Genomic DNA, 17,945 nt, shown 5'->3' with positions numbered 1-17,945 from the left:
CTGCAACATGTGCTTCCTGAACGACATCATAGCCATGTCTTCAAAAACATCACTTACTTTTGCCTCTCTAGTCTCTTGTGTAGCACAAGGGGACCAACTAGAAATATAAAAAATGTCAACATAAACATAAAAAAGAAGCGGAAAAAACAGAGACCGAAAGGAGATAACGAATTGCGACAGAAAACAAACCTCTTCGTATGTATATCAATGAACTGCAATTGTTATGCTCCGCTCTACTCAAGGCAGCTGTACATCCACTTTAAGTGAAGGTGAAGAAGATACAGGGTTATCAACAAATCACATAATAATCTATAAGTGGAGCAATTCGTGTCTTTAAAAAACTGTTCAGCGTTGTCCTTGCTGATCTAATTGATTGAAATTGCTCTTGACTTTCGCGCTGACTAATGACAGTGCAAAGGCAGTGCATTGTATTTACACAACAAATTCTGTCCAACTTGGTTAACTCGTTTTTCTAGTTTGTCAGCTGCATGCGAGTAGTTAGTATTGAGTAAAATATCCTCGTTCCTGAGTCCACGTTACTTTTTTAATACAAAAGTTGAGAAAAAGAACACACGTAGAGTATAAATTATACAAAAAGTAGTATAAAGCAGTATATCCTACTCATTTAGAAGAACGATTCCCTTCGTTTGTTTCATGTAGTGTTTTACAAGGAATTACTAAGATAAAGAAGTTTGTAGTTCTGCGTTGGTGTGTCTGTCGTTCAGCAGCCAAACCGCTAGATGGCGGTGTCGAACTACAGGAGCAATAAGCATCACACTGAGCATACCACATCATTTGATAACAGTGCCACCTTCTGGTCAAAATTGATAAACCATTAAATCATAGTTACTTGATGACTCAATTTATGATTTGCAGCCAGTTTGAGTAAATCACCTTAAAATGTCCTTTAATTTTCTCCAATGTTGCATTAGTCTGATTCTCCCTCGCCTGTTTGCTTGTCCTCTTAACTATCTGCCTCTGGTTGTGCCATTGGCGGCCCTTAACTGCTGCTTGCAGCTATATTTTTCATTTTTCAATCACACTGGTTTGATAGCACAATAGCTTTACTGTTTATTGTACTTTGTTATTGTTCTAGATATTTACATATATTGGCTTAATAATGTACATAACAGCACTCTTGTTCAACATAATTAAAACAGGTTTGAACACAAAGGTAAATAATGACAGAAATTGTCTCTGTTTTTTGCCCCTTTATAGTGTATTGTATGTATGTTGTGTTGAATCATACCAAGAAGGGGAAAAAAGTAATTTCTAAACACTTCAAGTGTTTTCATTACACTCAGGCTACTACTGGTGGATTATAGCTGGATAGTCATTTTGTACACTGAGATGCTGCAATCTATTCATGTCATCCCTTTTTCTAACTGATCTAAGTTTATAGGGTTCCCAAGAATGCCAAACAGACAGACAGAAAGCCATCATCCACACAGAGCCAAATAAGATACCTTTACAACATACCATGTGATTTAATAGCATTCATTAACATTACATCAGTGTTCACAATCTTATACTTGCCCTGACATAATTTTCATTCAGCACACCACATAAATATTAAACAAATGATTAAACATTTTATTTCGAGGCGGAAGGAGAAAAAAGACATTATGTTTTTTATCCAAGGCATACTGCAAATGTGGAAACAAAGCAAAACGCTATGCCTGTTCTCCAATAAGGTATGATTTTTTTAAATTTTTACATGAAAGTTTAGATATGTTGAACCCAATGACAGTTATATTTATCTAAACGTATTTAAAAAAAAAAGAACAATGTATTAATGTATTAATATAAATGTTATCCTCCAGTCAGTAGATGCTCAGATGAAAATTGCTAATTTTTTCTTGACCAATTCTCATACGCTCCAGACGAACATGTAGGTCTCTGCGCTTTTTACCAACATCAGAGTCCTCGAACAGGAGCTCGCTCACATTTGCCCCATCCAGTAAACTCAAACATGTCAAAAGACAGGAGCTGAGCAGTTTGCTCAGCATGAAAAGAGTGTGATCATCATGGGCAGCTGGTCAGCCATCCGCTGCACCACAATCTGAAAGAAAATCAAAGAGCTGCTAAGCACTGCAGTCCATTCAGTCTCATATTTGTTACTGAAAACTAAGAAAACCTCATAATACCTCAAAATACGCCTGCAGCATTTACCGTACTTTGCATTTTTTGTCAAAGAGAGGTATCTGCTTTTTGAAAACGTCTCTTGGGTATCTCTTCAGGCTCTTTAAGTAGATAGGATCTTGAGTGAAGATCATTTCTTCCATTGCAAACTGCTCTGAAATCCTTTTCTCCGCCTTTTCTTGCTGGACTGATTGAATGTTGTAAATTTTGTCCTAAAAAATTAAAAAGGAGAAAACTTAATTAAAAATGGTCAATCAATTAGTTTTGTATGCCACTAATCAAGAGCAATATTTACCTTAGTGATATCTAGAAGAACAGGGTAGTTCTGGAAACACTGATTGACTACATCAGTAAACTGCTTGATGACGATGTCTTCAGGACAAATACATAAATTAACAAAAACGGCAAATACTCACAGACCAGATGTGCTACAAGTAAATACATTCCAAGTGCCATTCAGATGTGATCTAATCTTTTGGTCTTATATTGGAAACCAGAAACCCCCAGAAGATGTTAAACATGAAGATGTGTGCTGGTACCTTTGATGACATTGAGTAATTTATTGGCAGGGTCTTTAAGTGTGGCCACATGCTTCTGCAGAACCACCTCAAACATTTTGTAGTTGCTGAAGCCGAGTAATTCCCTCCCTCTGAAATCCTGGTTAAATGTTATTTCCTCTTCAGTCGAATTATTAACTTGTTTGGGAGCAAAACAGATTTTTTTTTCATTGGAAAAACACAACAGTGAATTTAAACTTATATTATGTTTCTTAAATATGAAAATATACTTACAGGATGGCTTTCTATTGTTAAGAAGATCATTCCATTTCTTGAATTCCATCCGAAGCTGGCCATATAAATTTTCCCCAATGATCAGCTCTCCTGTTGATATGGACTTGATTTGGTCGATGAATTTCATTATAGTCTATGAGAGCAAAAATAACAATTTATTTACATTAAAAATTGTTATCATTATAACATTAATCATATAGGGGAAATATGATAAAAATAGATGTAAAGGATTCAGTATCGTCATCGCAATAATTTATTCTAATCATTGCTGTTCCACAATTATTGGCAAAAATGTAAATTAAAAATTTAAATTAAAATACTATCCTTGTGGCGGCCATCTGACAAAATTTAGAAGTAGTATTCTATCTGTGACAACCCTCAGTTGTTGGACCCAAAATAATAATTATGAGAAGCAATAAGATGTTATGGACTGAGATAATTAAATTCTTACTTCAGTGAGGAATAGTTTGGCTCCCTTAGGGTCTTGTGGTGGTCCAGCCTCACACTCTTTGAGGTCATCCCTCAGGTCCCACAACTGCTTTTTTATCTGCTCATTGAGCTGCGGCAGGGATTTCTGACAAAAATGAGTGAAAAAAAAACTTAATAAAAATTATTAACATGACCAGAGATTTATGCTCAAAATGAATTAGATAAATTAGATGTCTTTTGCCACTTGTGTCTTTTTCACATTGCAAATGAGGTGCATAAACATTTAGTTAAAGGGATACTCCACCCCAAAATGAAAATTTTGTCATTAATCACTTACCCCCATGTTGTTCCAAATCCGTAAAAGCTTCGTTCTTAACACAATTTAAAATATTTTGGATGAAAACCTGGAGGCTTGTGACTGTCCTATAGACTGTCAAGTAAAATACACCATCAAGGTCTAGAAAAGTCTCTGTCTTTCCCTACATCACCGTAGCGCAGGCTGCGTATGCTCCATAGACAGTAAAAGAAATGGACACAGCGACCCCATTGGAACTCAATTGAGACAAGTGAAGCCCATTTTTAGCGATTTTTAGCACTTCCGTTTATAGCATCTTCCGTTTCTGACGGGCAGACTCAAACTAAGCTTGATGACGTCAGCAACCTGTCTGACAGATGTAAAATCTTTTCTAGTAGCTGTGCATGCAAACTGCCATCGTTAATCTTGCAGAGACGGCGAGAGCTTGAGCGGGTCCGGAGTTCTTTGGCGTGAGTGAGCAGGAGTAAGTATTCTGATTAATTTATTTTGTATAGTATTTTAAAATGTAACGCCAGTACGCCATATCTCTTGACGTCTCCCCGATTGCCTGCGAGCGTCTCCTCCATGTCTGTACGGTAATTCTCTACTGTGCGACAGAGAGTCGAGTGGTTATGACGCAATCGTTAGCCTATTTTACAAAAAAAACTGTTTCTACGGGGCCATAATGTAACATAGAAGGTAATGGAGCCCTTTAATACATTGTCGTGTATCTTAGAAATAAATAATGGACAAATGGAGTCTTTAAACGCCTCAGATGATAAAGTTATCCGCTGTCAAAGTGACGCAAAAATGAATGGGAGTCAATGGGATGGCTAACGCAAGTGAGTTCTGCTACAAGATGGCGGCACGCGGCTGACTTCAACTTCCGGTCGACTTCCTTCCCGCCTGGTATGCTCTTCTGTGTCAGCCGCACCACAAGGATTCGCTGTTTTCTTTCAAATCAATGCGTAAATACACGTAGAAAACAGCGAATCCTTGTGGCGTGGCTGACAGAAGAGCGTAGGCAGCCTGCACCATGGTGTTGTGGGGAGAGACAGAGAAGATGAATCATTAAAAATAAACAGTTCTTATTTTTGTGTTTTCTTCTCGTACAATAAAAGTTTTCTCGTCCACTTCATAACGTTACGGTTGAACCACTGATGGTAGATGGACTATTCTGATGATGCTTTTCATACTTTTCTGGACCTTGACAGTGTAATTTACTAGGCAGTCAATGGGACAGTCACAAGCCTCCCAGTTTTCATCCAAAATATCTTAAATTGTGTTCTGAAGAAGAACGAAGCTTTTACGGGTTTGGGATGAAATGGGGGTAAGTGATTAATGACAAAAAATTTATTTTGGGGTGGAGTTTCCTTTTAAGAATATTAAAACTCATTGTCATGGTGTAGGGTTATAACAAGACTGCAAACACAAGGGTTAAAAAGATCAGAGGAAATGCATCAGTGGGAATTTATGACTTATTTTGCTTTCAAAACTGTACATTTATATTTCAGAAAGTATAAGTCTGAATCACTGATGTTTAGAAACTTACTTTAATATGATCAACGAGATTCTGAGTCAGTTTGGTGGCAAGACTTTTAATAGTCGCTTTGTCCTCATTCAAGAGGCATCTGTTGAAAAAGAAAAAGCATTTTTTGTAAGGTGGCATATAGTAGCTTGATAAGCAGGTATTTCAGAAATGGCCAATGGGAGGTGCAGCCGAGTTATACTGAAATCTCTGTATCTTTAGTCCAGGTATCTAAAATTATGCTAGAGAACTGGTTGGAATTGTAAAACAAAGCAACCTGTATCTAAAAAGGGCAACTCAAATCTCATGGACACATACACATTTTTGAGAGCAAAAAGGTTAAATAATCTTTTCAGATTGTAACCTGAAAAAAAACCTGTTGTTTTTGGAAGAAATCCTCCCTCTTGTTTCTGCTGCCCCCTCCAGAGATATTTTCTCATTGATCTGTTGTTGTCCTCTACACTTCACCATGATGTAGTCCTTTGCGGAGAGGGGAAACGTTTTGTTCTGAACAAGTCCAGAATTTTTGTTTCTGTTCCCCTGTCAATGAGGTCTGGCTTGGTCAAAATGGCTGAGAGAATGAAAAAATTCTTATTGGTAAAATTTGCATTTTGCTGACAGAAGTGCCTAAAAATATTTGGTGACATTTAGATGTTCTGTTTCATTACCCCGACAGTTCTTTTGCCCTCAGGATCTACTTGTTGTGCCATTTTTAATGCTTCTGTGTTGCAATGTCAGTGTTACAGCGGGACCACTACCATGTTTATAGTCTCTTGCTTCTCAATATATCTCGTGATCAGACGTTTAATCTACAAGACATGAAGGCAAGACATGAAAGTTTTAAACCTGGATAAGTATGGTACTGAATGTGGCATACAAAATCAGATTTATATCACCCACCTGTTTTTCAATATCCTCTGGTTGTCCATTTACTGGGACTCGGGCAATTCCAGGCAGGATCGATCAGTGTGAGGTCACCACACATCTGGTGACCATGACCTCTCAAAAGTGATGAGCTCCTCACATATTCCTACTCCTTTTTCCTGCCAGCTCATTCTGGGCTGTAACACACACATTGCAAAATGTGTTTCTCAACACACTGTAACAGAGAGCTATTTGCCTCAAATACAAACTGACTATGCCCTAGGTCCTAGGTAGACCCATTTTACACATTTGTCCTCGACACCCTCACTAAATGATTTTTGCTTGGATTTTTCCATTCAGTGGCGAAGCTGTGGGTGAGTGCAGGTCATGGGCCCACCCACTTTTAACTGTGGCCCACCCAATGAGAAGTTGGTAATTTACCAAATGGATGTAATTTATTAAATAATAATAATAATAAACATCTTATTTCACTATACATTTTTATATTTATAATTATTAAACGTGAGTTTTCATGGTCAATTACAGGTAGATTCTGAACTTTCCCTCTTCCTATAGGAGCATATGCTTGTCAAAATGATGATTGGTCTTTCTGTTAGTCCCACCCACAATGTTATGTTTGCGAAATAATGACATAAAAGTAAAATGCGCACATTTGTGGAGTTGAATCTGAAAACAGTGAAAAAAATATCATTCAGTCAATTCTTTAAAAAATGTATTGTGTATGTAAAGTGTATGACTGTATAGGTTCTTATTAATTTTTTATTTTTGAGGAGTTATTAATCATTACATTTATTCAATATAAAATTCTGGTCTTTCTATTGACATATGACTGAAACATAAAAATGCAAGTTACTTGCTTTATGGTTCAATATTAGAAATAATCTAATCATCAAATTTAGAAACAAATGCTATCTCCTGTAGTTGATATTGCCAGCGCTTACTAAAATTTATTGGTATACACCATAGACTGTATAAAAACAGGTATACACATACATTAATATTATTGGTATACAGTAATAGCAACAAATTACATTATTGTTTAACTGAAAAACAAAACAGACAGCAAGCATTTTTCTTAACCTTGTTCGATGTAGCTTTCAACCAATGATGAATTCACAAATTCTGTTTTCTTTTCACGGTAAGACAGAACAGCCTTCCAGTTAACTCCACTTGTTACCTTCTTCAACTTCAGCTCTAATGGACATCTGGTGACGATTCCTATCAAACACAGTTGAGTCCACAATTACAGTGAATTACAAACAGTGAACATTATTTGACATGTACATCATATATAAACTAGAGGCTAAAGTTAGTGAACAAACTTTGATGTTGGCTTGAGAAAACTGCGAAAAGCCAACATGGACAGCCTTGAGGCAAAAGAGCCAGACAACACTTCTGCTTTGTTCTCTAGATCACACCACAACAAAAAAAGTTAAACAGTTATTGTCTTTGCGATATTTTTTTCTGTAGAGCCTTGCTATTTTGTATTCTAATAAATAAGCTTATTATGACAACAAAACTAACCTGTCTTAATAATGCAACAATAAATGAATTTTCACTCTTTTGATGGATTAATATAAAAGACACAGCAGCTGGTAATTGCGGTCGCTTTAATGCACCAGTCAAATATAAGGATCCACATCTGATTTATTTCTTAACAGTTTATGTTCACATGAGACAAAACAACTGTTTTGGATGATATTCGCCAAGATATTATGTATTTTGACATAATCTTGTATTTATTTGTCCGTTTAAATGCCAAATGAAGCAGAATTGTTTTTGTAATATTTCTTATAGACCCTTGTTATATTGTATTCTAAGAAATAAGCTAAACTAAAACTAAAAGTGTAGATAGCAGTTAAATTTCAAAGCAAGCAAATTGCAAGCAATAGCACAAAAAAGTAAGGTTTTAGGTTTGCAGGTATTCCATGCAGATGCAGAAATGGAAGAATGAAAAATAACAATTCCATACTTTTCATTTAATATAGATTAATTCTTGTTAAAGGCACAAAAAAACCAGCCAAGAGAAATGAATAATTCTCGCTTTTTCGGATGGACTTACATTAAGACCATTTAATTGGCAAGGCTTAAAAACAGATGAAATTATTAACTTTTGTGAGGAGGCAACAGTAGCTAGTCAGAGCAGTGACAGATCAGTCATCTGTCTCGAGTGGCTTTCCCCACTGGCCTCTGGCCATCAGACAGTCATTGTTCAGCTCTGACCTGGTCACAATCAAATATTTTTGTTTAGCTTGTAAGTGTGAATGAAATGTATGTATTTATTTGTAAATTTAACTGATTGAAAACAAAAGTAATGAGGGGAGTTTAAAGATTTCTTATCCTGCGAACTCCCTCTAGTGGACTGGGAACCTTGTCCCTCTAGAGGGGGAATTTTTTGCTCAGACAATGTACATGAAAGTCTATGGGAATTTTAATAGGAATTTTTTAATTTTTAATAATTATTCAGTATGAAAACTGCTAAGTCTGACCAGTCTGAAAGATATAGCAACAAACAAGCTACACATCAGGGCCCAAGTCTCTGCCGATGTAGCATGAACGCCTTTAGGAAGAGATACAGTTAGAATTTTGTAGTCTCAGAAGAAAAAACGAATTGGAAGAGTAAAGTTGGCCTGAAAGAGGCCTTGTCTGAAAGTTTAAAGCAGTTGTAAAAACTTGAAGTTTGAAAGTTTAGATAGCTAGATTAGATAGATAGATGTTAAGATAACATTAGATAATATGTTGCTAGCATGATTTAACTTTAGCATGTTTTTTAGCAGTTGCTAGCTTCACTCTAACATGATTTACATGGTTTTAGCATGTTTTTTAGCATAGTTCTAACACAATTAACCATGTTGTTAACATGTTTTTAAAAATAGATTAGCATTTTGTTAGCATGATTAGCATGTGGTTTAGCATGTTTTTTACTGCATGATTTGCACTGTTGTTAGTATGCTTGAGTAGCATTTTTTAGCATGATTAACAAGTTGTTAGCTAGCATGTTTCTAACATGATTAGCATGTTGTTAGCATGTTTGATAACATGTTTCTAGCATGATTAGCCTGTGTGGCTAGCATGTAATAAACACTGACTTAGCATGTGGCTAACCAATTTTTTTCGGCCTGATTACCATCGTTTTCTTTACATGATTAGCATGGTGCTAGCATGTTTTTAAACCAGATTAGCATGTTGTTAGCATGTTTCTAGCATGCATTACCCTGGTGGTTAGACAGTCGATTTGAACCCTTATTCATGGGTCTAGAGACCATGGTGGCGGGAGGAGTAGCACTGTCAAAGTTTTGTCTGTGAAAAAAAAGACAGAATTACTCCCCACAAAAAAATTGTCAAGACAACACTCTGAAGTTTGTGCTTGAGCCCGCCAAAATCGACAAGTCTCTGAAAATATTTTAAAAGCTAGAAGTTTTTTAAAGATTTTTCAATTTGAAAGTAGGCTTTGAAGTTTTAAAGTAGCTTTAAAGATTAAAGTTTGAATGTTGTGAAGGCAATAAAGTCAATTATAGCAAAAACGATATCGATACAGATAGATAGATAGATAGATAGATAGATAGATAGATAGATAGATAGATAGATAGATAGATAGATAGATAGAATCCAGCCAAAATCCAGATAAAAAACAGTTAAAACCAGCTGAGAAACAAACTAATAACCAACCAGCTAAAAACCAGTCGATTTAGAAAAAAAAGTTAAAACCAGCTAAACCCAGATGATTTAGCATTGAACCAGCCTATCGTTGACCAGCTAAGATTAGCCTGACTAGCTAAAGGAAGACGACCATGATTAGCATGTTGTTAGCAAATGTCAGCATGTTTCTAACACTGTTGTCAGCATGTTTCTAGCATTATTAGCATGTTCTAGCATGTTTTTTAGCATGATTTCGCATACGTTCCTGGATGTTGTTAACATGATTAGCATGTTGTTGGCATGATTAACGTTGTTAATGTAGGGATGTGCCTGAATAGTGAATCTCTATTCGGAAAGGCACGAAAAATGAATAGTAATGCGTTCTACGGAGCTACTAAAGGGATATGGTTCGCCACTTATAACCTGTTACATACCATAAAATTTCACTTACCACATAAAACAAATAAGGAAAGATGACTGATAAGACGTTGGAGATTGATTTTGCAGATCCTGAGCACCACTGACAAAACACTCTAATCTTGTAAAAATTTGTGGTAAGAGTGCTGCCGCTCCGTGGTATACACGAAGTATGTGTGATCGTGAATCTCGAACAGTGAAAGTAAAAAGCGCATTCAAAAATGATTTCAATGTCCCATATATTAATAGCAGCTCCCTGATGCCCACAATTTTTATACAGTACAAACACCCAACAATATAATTGTGAGAGAAAGCACTGAACATCTTTTCCTCTCATCTAGTATTTATTCCCTTTAGGGGGTTCCGTAATACACATAATTTCCATTCCAAACACGTTATTCAGATTCGGGCACATCACTATTGTTAACAGACTGTTAGCATGTTCTTAGCATGATAGCATGAAAAAAAAGGTTAACAACCAGCTAAAAACCAGTTGATTCAGTTAAAATCCAGCTAAAAACAAACAAACAAACAAACAAACAAACAAACAAACACAAGCTAAAACCAGCCTAGGCTGACTTGTCTAGTCTTAGCTGGTTTAACTACGCTTGAATCAGCTGATTTAAGCTTTCTGGTTGGTTCTTTTAGCAGGTTCAGCTAACCCAGCTAAGAACAGCCCAAAACGTGGCCAAAACCACTTTAAAGGGCTGGTTCACAATAAAATGAAAATTAGCTTGTGTTTTACTCACCCTCGAAGCACCCTTTTGTATATGAACTTTAAATAAAGCGTTGTGCGCATTCATAATAAAACGTGACGCACATGGCTATAAAGGCGTGAAACGGCGTTCTGTAGTGAATGCATGCATTTTGTAAGAAAATATTCATATTCAAACTAAATAAACACCTTTCTCGTCACTTCCGGTATCTATCATAGGCAGACGCCGTTCTGGCGGATGTTGTAGTACGTGGGCATTGCATTATTAGTGAAGAAAAATGCGGCGCGAGAGAACAAAACAAAACGCCGGTAACCAATTAGAAGTACAAACCGAGGATTTGGAAAGAAAAATGTCGGAGGATTTCGATATAAACCAACAGGAGACTGGTCTTTCTTTGCTAAAATAAGGAAACTTTGCTTCCCTTGATCCCTATAAGCAAAACTCGCGAGAGACTTAGCATATCTCAAAGGAACACGCACTGTGCATACGTCCTACGACATTGTACGCCGGAATGGCCATCCACTGCTATGACAGATAACGGATATTACAGAAAAGTGTTTATGTACGTTTTCTTACACAAAAACCATGCATTCACTACAGAACACCTTTGTTCACCCCCTGGAGCCGTGTGCGGCATGTTTTATTATGAATGTGCGCGCTTTATTTGACGACTTGTGGCCTGTTCAACTGCAACACCTACTGACTGCAGTGATAGAGCTTGGAATAGCCAGGAACAAAAAAAATTTTTAATATAACTCCGACTGGATTTGTCTGAAAGAAGAACGTCCATATACACCTAGGGTGCTTCGAGGGTGAGTAAACACACAAGCTATTTAAATTTTTGGGGTGAATTCCCTTTAAAAAAACACAAAAACATCATACTCTTTTTATATCTTTTTCAGCAGTAAGTAGTTGTTCAGTGTTACTATATAGACATTAGACAGCTTTAAAACACCATAAAGTCTCACATTGTGATTAAAAGTTTTCAATGAAAGTCTATCGGATTTTTGGTGGATTTGATAGTCTGGTTTTCATGAAAACTGTAAGTGCGGATCCCAGTGAGAAAAGTCATAGCACACCAAGTCAGTTATCAGTCTAAAGGTCTGACCCCCGAGTTTGGTGGTTGTAGCTTTAAAGCTTTCCTAGCGCGGTCAGGTGGGTTAAAATTTGGATCCTCAGAGGAAGAAAAGATAAAACTCTAAATAAAAACTAAACAGCAAGATCAGTATGTTTTGCCTTTCTCAAGCTAACTTAATAAGTATGCAAGAGAAAACAGTAGTTAATGTTTTGTCCTTTGTCAAGCAACACTAATAGAGCCTTATAGCATTTCAGTAAGTTGGCTTTCTCAAGCCAACATAATTATATAAAAACAGTGCAAGTACTAAACATAAGAAATCATTCACTTATTTGCATTATGTTTGAATATGTATACAGTGGCATACAAAAGTTTGGGAACCCCTTGCAGAATCTGTGAAAATGTGAATAATTTTAACAAAATAAGAGAGATCGTACACAAAATGCATGTTCATTGTTTTATTTAGTAGTCTGTGCTGAATAATTTATTGTACATAAAAGATGTTTACATTCAGTCCACAAGACAAAAACAACCAAAAAAATAAATAAATTGCTGAAATGATAAAATAACCCCATTCAAAAGTTTGGGAACCCTTGGGGTTCGTTAATCTGTGTGTGGTTTACCTGGATGATACACAACTGTTTTTTTTTTTTTTTTTTTTTTTTTTTTGATGGTTGTTCTTTGAATCTCTTGTTTGTTCTGAACAGTTAAACTCAGCACTGTTCTTCAGAAAAATCCTTCAGGTCCTGCAGGTTCTTCAGTTTTCGAGCATCTTTTGCATATTTGAACCCTTTCCATCTATTTTAATAAATTTTATGCAGGTATAAACAACATGTAAACACTGCAAAAGGTTTTCCCACAAACTCAACTGACAGGCAAGTAATTGAACACAATAAATGTATTCATTTAAAAGAACAAAGCAGTGGTCCCCAAACTGGGGACGAGGCAAGGCTGAGGCATAGTTTTAAGGCCCTATGAAATCCATTTTATTTTTTTGCTGAATTTCGTAAAAACAAATTCCAAGTTCCGTTTTTTTCTGGATTGTTTATTGATAATTTTTCTCAACTCTGTTTTAATAGTTAAATTAAATTGTATTAATTAAAAAGCATGTCTAATTAATTAAAATAATGAAACATACATTTTCACATCAATTTATTAAAAGTTTAACAAAAAATACATGTTTAGGGCCTTATGAAATGTTTATTTTTTTCTCACCATATTACTCACAATTTTCTAACCGTTTGAATGCATAAAACCACTTAATTTATTCTTTTTTTTTCTTTTTTTAAGTAGCCTTATGAATTTTTTCCCTCAGGAATTCTGTGTTGAGTATTTACATTTTTTCTGGTTATTAAAATGAAGGCATAAAACATTAATTTCATCATTTATCTTTTACTTATTAAAAATTAAAGCAAACTGTATTTTTTGGCAAACAAAGGGGATTTACTATTAAAATGAAAACATGGAAGAAATGTTGTGTGATTAACGAAAAGATAATGGTTGTTTCATTTTAGTAGTAGTAATAGCAGTAGGCTATGTATACATTCTACTGAAAATAGTTACGCATTGTCGTCATCATATCAAACTGGACTTTTATTTTGACAGGTTGCCGTGAATACCTTTACAGTTCTGTGTATTTGATATGATGCTAGTTTTACTCAAATCAAACGGTCAAATGCTCATCAGATGTTGTTCATGTGTTTATGTCCTTATTTCGTGTACGGCAGATGCTGAAATCACCGCAAGTGTCACGCGCGTTCCATTGTGTGTGTATGTGGTAAATGAAACCGCGCGTCTGCGCACTTCATTAACAGAGACAGGCTGAATATGTATGATTCATATTTAAATCAACTTTTGTGGCTTTATATTTACAGATACTAGTTTCAATCGAGCGCGTTTATGTGTAATTACCAACTTTCTCGATTAATTAACTTAAATTCCGTGACATTTTCCGTCGTTAAACGTGACATTATGTTTTTCAAAATTATGACTGCAAAGACTTCACTGCGGAATTTTCCCGCTTATAATGCGGCCATTTGCCAGATGTGAACATAATATGTTCTACCTTACATAATCACCTGGTGAAAGGGCCAGTGTAAGCCCACATATTTCTAAAATCTACCACGAGGATATCGTCACGTTCTCGCGAGACCAGTCAGATCCCGCGAGACACATCGGACTCTCGCGAGATCTCGTGCCACAAGATCTCGTCACACCCCTAATACATATGAATATCCAGTATCAAAGGAGAGTAAAATTAGTCCTCACCAGTCCCTCTTGGTAAAGCAATTCCAGACAGTGCCTCCAACACAGAGCTTTTTCCAGAACTTTGGTCTCCGATCACTGCAATAGTTGGTCATGCCACGTCCTTGTGAATGCCAACTGACCGCATGAGTGTCCATCAGATCAATGTATGGACGAATGGCTACTTGACCGAATCTATCCTAAATGCACTGTGAACCTCTCCGTTCATTTTCTGACTATAAAGAAGAAAAAATATATACATTTACCTTCTAAAACCTCAAAGAGTTGCACTATTTAATTTTTAGTTTATGTCCCGTCTATAACTATAGTTTATGTCCCTTTATGGGATTTCGTCCATTTTAAATTAAATTGAAATACCCTCATTTCTTATTTTTCCTTTAAGCATTATTTTTTTGCTATTATTGTTTATTTTAGTGCTCTTTAATTTTTTTTTATTTTAGTTTTTTTCTTTATTCCGCAGTAAAATGTAAAGCACTTTGAATATTGCATGTGCAACATTTACTATAATAAATGTATGTATCCATTTACAAATGTACCAATTTCTTTCTTTTTAATTTATTTCCGAGCACATACCAAGAAATAAAACCTAAACCTAAACCGTAAAATGCATTTATAAACATATGTACACCAAAGTCTAAATGCATTTAGCATGCTGAATGTTGTCATTATCATAACGAGCAACTACTTCTGTTACACAGGAGATGTAAAAAAAAAAAAACAGAACATACTTTACCTTGAAAAAATAAGGAAGAAATGAAGTTAGTTCTAATATCCTTCTTTTGGGGGGTTTTTCTTCTGTTACGTTTAATCCAAACAGACTTAAAAGAATGTAAATAAAATTAGATCAAACACGAGGGGTTTCATCATGATCGTGTTTCCGTTGATGCCTGAAAAATGTTTCAGTTTCACTTTTGATGAGACCACATTTTATATGAACCGGTAACATAAGCATCATATACACAAATCTCATTAGTAGTGGCAATGGGAATCTGGTAAAGTTGGTTTAACTTTTCACATTTGTTTAAATATTTGGTTTCATACCCATTAAACTCACTCCAACCCTTTTGGCCTCAGAAAACCCTCAGAAAAAAGGTACAAAATTGTCACTGTGCTGTCACCCTAAAGCTAAAAGCTACTTTATTTACCCCTAAAAGGTACACATTAGTACTTTAAAAGTATGCACTACCACCTTTTTTATAGGGTACTAACACACATGTATGCTCCCTTTATTTCCTTGTTTCCTTGTCCTTACTTGGTAAAAAAAAAAAAAAAAAAGGTGATTCATTTGTGTTATATTGTTCTACAGGGCTGCTGAATGCTTGAATCTGATTGGGCTGGACAAAACTTTTACAGGTGTACCAGTTATTTTCATGAGTGGAAATGCACAGTTAAAGTTGCTGTGCCCCATTACATGTCCATCTCACTTCACCAAAATGATTTCACTTATTTTAAAGGTCCATAAAGCCTACAGTAGTAAAATAACCCAAATCCAACAAAAACAACCTGACCAGCCATATAAATATAGCAATAAGATAAAACCTACTTGAATTACTGATCGAGCTGCTTTGAAATAATCTGTATTGTGTAAAGCATTATATAAATGATGAAGGTGACTTGACCTATATGCAATACTCTACACAATGGCAACCCGATATGGCATACTCTCTACACCATCTTCAGAAACATGGTGCTAATTATATGCTGATGATACTCAGTTCTATATTTCTTCAGGGCCCATACAAATTTGCAAAACTAACTGAATGCATAGTTGATATAAAAACTGGGTTACTAGCAATTTCCTACTGCTTAATTATGAAAAAAACAAACAAACAAACACACACAAAAAAAAAAAAACAGATGAGGTTTTAATTATTGGACCAAAAACCTCTGCATGTAATAACCTAGAACGCTGTCTAACACTTGATGGCTGCTCCTTCAGTTCTTCATCATCAGTTAGAAACCTAGGTGTGTTATTTGATAGCAATCTTTCCTTTGAAAGACACATTTCTAGTAACACATTTTTCCATCTTAAAATATATCAAAATTACAACCTACTCTCAAAATCAAAAAATGCAGAAATGTTAATTCATGCGTTCATGAGGTTAGATTATTGTAATGCTTTATTGGGTGGTTGCTCTGTGTGCTTAATAAAAAAATCCATCTGGTCCACAATGCAGCAGCTGGAGTTACTAGAACCATGGAAGTACGACTGTATTAAGAGACCATATTATTACCAGATCAGATGGTCATTGTAGCCACACAGATCCAGTACATATCCAGACCAGATGGTGGATCAGCACCTAGAGACGACCTCTACAGCCCCATACTGTTAGCGTAAGCCCATGTCTAGATGGCCCCAGAGACAGATCCTCTTGCAAATACCTCATCACCTTGATGACCATGGACACAAGGCCATGGGAATGAGAAAAGACAAGACCTCTGCACCTGTGTTGCTGCCTTGAATTAAACACGCCATGCTGGTTTCGTCTGGCCAGAGGAATATTGGGCTCCTGAATGAGCCTGGTTTCTCCTTAGGTTTTTGCTCCATTTTTGGTCACCGATGGAGGTTTGGTTTCTGTCAGTGTCCCCTTATTAAGAGTATTTGAATTGGATGATGGCATGTCCTGAAATCACTCAATGAACTGCACTTTGGTGGGGCCTGGAAGCTGACTCTGTTTATGGTCTTGCATTATTGCCAATCTATTTCCTGTTTGACACTGTAACCGCTACTTTGATCTCCTACCAGTGATTGTATACCCGCCACTATACCACGCCACATGTGCTGCACTTGTTCATAAACTGTTTCTCTAGAGCTTGTCATTACCTTAAAAAAATTATATTAACATTGTTTTATTACCGCGGCGTCAATGTTTTAATAATGTCAATTCCTAATTTGTCACCACACACTGGAACAATGTTCTTAATCTAACCACATAAAGACAATATTATTGTTTTTCCACAGTTGGCTTAGGCAACACCAGTCCCCCAAAAAAAAACTCCTTTCCCCCAACCATGGTTTAGGCCTACCTCTGCCGCTTATTATAAACTGCAAGCCTTGTCTTGACCACAACTGCTTCTGGGACCACCAAAAAGTGAAAATGAAAGCAAAGTTTTTGAGAAATTACACTTGCTTGAATCCTGTGTGTCCCCGAGAGGACTCTATAGTGTGATGATTAATATAAAACACGGGTAAGACTCAAAATTTAAGTACATTAAGGATAAAAAAACAAAAACCTATTTCATACTCCTCATGAAAATGTAAAAAAATTAAAATTAAGTAAAATTTAAGAAGAAGGGAGACAAACAACATAACAGCGTCTTCAGATTCATACAGTGTCATTTTGTTAAAAGAATCACACGCTAGTAGTTGATTAACGCCAGCATATGACTAATTGATTGATGGAGTTTGACTTTGACATATAATTATGTCCATGATGTGCACTTTGACATTATAAAATTTCCATATGCGGAACCCCGGCGTGCGTGAAACATCCATCCGTCATCCTTTGAGCTCCGCGAGGTGAAAATGTGTTGGTTGTCCAGTGAACCAAGTGATGAATGAGATCCCTGAAGAATGTGTTTTGTAGGCTACTATACACATTCTCATATAGCGGCCGGATCCATCTGCGGACGCGTGTGTGTGTGGTGTGTGTGTGTGTGGTAGCCGAGGTATCAGGTTGCGTTCTGTAATGCCCCGCGTGCGCGCTCTCTCTCCGCTCTCTGGGTCTCTCTGTATGGGGCTGTGAGAACGATATTGGCTTTA

At 36.2% G+C, this 17,945-nt stretch overlaps 1 pseudogene; it reads right to left on the bottom strand.

Annotated features, from left to right (window-relative positions):
* Positions 1 to 1,823: 1,823 nt before the first annotated feature.
* LOC122135686 lies at positions 1,824 to 14,346 on the bottom strand (annotated as a pseudogene).
* Positions 14,347 to 17,945: the final 3,599 nt, after the last annotated feature.

This window comes from Cyprinus carpio, chromosome A25 (genome assembly GCF_018340385.1).
Source record: "Cyprinus carpio isolate SPL01 chromosome A25, ASM1834038v1, whole genome shotgun sequence".
In the NCBI taxonomy this organism is placed as follows: Eukaryota; Metazoa; Chordata; class Actinopteri; order Cypriniformes; family Cyprinidae; genus Cyprinus; species Cyprinus carpio.
Note: the sequence above shows the minus strand (reverse complement) of the source record. Positions and strands in the feature narration are given on the sequence as shown.